Here is a 2,500-nt window from a genome sequence, read left to right on the forward strand (position 1 = left end):
GGGGGAAAAACCTCTCTTTCCAATCCGGCCCCCCGAAGGGGGCCCTTCCCAAAGCCCGGGGGCCCACGGGGGCCCGCCTTAAAAACTTGTGGGGGTGGGAAAAAAGGGAAAACCAAACCACCCCTTTAAAAAAAAAAATTTTAAATTAAAATAAAAAATTTAATATTTAAATAAATAATTCCCCAAATTGGCTTAAAAAGGGGAAATGGTTAAAAGGCCGACTTTTTGGTCCCCCCGGGGGGATAACCCCTCCTTTGGGGTTGTTGAGCCCCAAGTTTCCCCTCCCCGAAAAGGTCCCTCTTCCCCAGGGTGGCCCAAAAAAAACGCAAAAAGGCCTTTATTTTTGGAAGGGGCGTGCCTGGCAGGGGAGGACCAAGCAAAAAGCTGCCCCCCTTTTCCGGGCCGGATTTCCCAGGGGTAAATTTCCAAACCCAGGGTTCAATATATATATTTTTTATTTATATTATATTTTATTATTATATATATATGTATGAAATATATATTATTTTTAATATATAATTCCTAAAAATGTAAAATTGATTAAATTTCCCCCAATTTTAAAAAAAAAAAATATTTTGGGTACCCCCAAAGGTTTAATGGGGGGAAAAAGGGTTGGGATTTTTGGGGTTTGTTTTGGGAAATTTTTAATATATAATATAAAATATTTTAATTTTATTTTATTTTTAAAAATATATATTATATATATATATAAAATATATATTATGATGTTATAATATATTTTATAAAATAAAATTATATATATATTAATATTATATATAAAATATATTTTTATTTTTTATTTAAAATGGGGGTTGTTTTGGGGTTTTTTTATAAATAAAATATATTTTTATAAAATTTTTATTTTATATTTTATATATATAATAATATAATATATTAGGTTAATATATAATATATATTAATATATATATATATATATATTTAATTTTTTTAAAAAAATTTTAAAAATATTTTATGGGTTAAGATATAAATATATTTTATATATAATATATTTTTAAAAATATAATATATATTTATTTAATGTTATATATATAAAATAAATATATATAATACAAATAATATATAAAAATATATATATATTATAAAATATATATATATGTATGTTTGTATAAATATAAATATATATATATATATTTTATATATAATATAAAATTTTAATATATATTTTATATATATATATTTTGTGTGTGTTAAAAAAACATATAAATATATAAAATAATATATATATATATATATATATATATAATAAAAATATAAAAATATAAAATATTGTGTGGGGTGTGTGTGTGTGTGTGTTTTAACATATATATATATATATTATATAATATATATAAAATATATATAAAAATTAAAATATATATATATATTTAAAATTTTATATATTTTGAATATAAATATTTTATATATTTATATATATATATATATAATATGTCCATATATAATATAAAATATAATTTTATATATAATGAATATATAAAAAGAATATCATCCCACGAAAACACGCATTTTATACTAATAAATTTCAATTACTGGAGCCGTCGCCAAAAAGGGGCGCAGGGGCCGCACCCCCTTCCCGCTCCCACCCAATGGAGGTCCCTTATGGCTTTCCCGCCCGGCCCATCTCTACCCCTAGGAAAAAATGGGGGACAACCCTGCCTCCAATGGGACGGCTCGTGAAGCCCAAACCTGACGGGCAGAGTCATCCACATTGAAATGAGTGGGTGCCCGTTTTGCCTGGGGTTGGCAGCCCCGGATTTTTCAAGCAACGGGTCCAACCCCAGCCTCGGGTAAGTCTTTTGACCTGCCAAGTGAACTCAAAGACCGGCGAGGGAAATTTTACAAAAGACATCAAAAAGTGACTTAAGGCACAAATGGCGTTAAAGTTTCTTACCAAAAAAAGCAAAATTGGCAGTATTAAAAATTTTGAAGAAACGTAGTTTGGGTTTCTTCTACACAGAAAAATCTTTCCCCTTTTTCACAGGTCACCAAAAAAAAAATTTGGGCCCGGTCGAAATTTATCTATTTCGACCTCAAAAAACCCCTTTGAAATAAACATGCAAAATTTTAAAAACCCTTGATCAAAAAAAAAAAAACAAAACCCCCAATAAAATACACCTGCCCAAATCACTTAAAAATAAAAAAAAAAAACTTTAAAAATAAACACATGTACATTTAAAATTTCATACAAATTTTAATCAAAAAAAAAAAACCCAAAACTTTACATACTTTCCATGCCAAATCATTATAAAATTTAATAAAAATTTTCCAGAAATTAAATCTTGTTTTTCCCTAAAATTAAATTATTATAAATAATCTAGTAGAAAGGGTCACATAGTAATAAAAATCAACCCAAGGGATTTTCCATTAGATTAAAAAGCTTTGCCTAATCTGGTGCGCAAAAAGTATTTCTTTCTTCTCCATTTCAGGATAGAATATTTTCCAAAAAAAAGACAAAAAAAAGGGTTAACCTTTGAAAATGTAC

The sequence above is a fragment of the Penaeus monodon genome, chromosome 3, assembly GCF_015228065.2.
Source record: "Penaeus monodon isolate SGIC_2016 chromosome 3, NSTDA_Pmon_1, whole genome shotgun sequence".
Classification (NCBI taxonomy): domain Eukaryota; kingdom Metazoa; phylum Arthropoda; class Malacostraca; order Decapoda; family Penaeidae; genus Penaeus; species Penaeus monodon.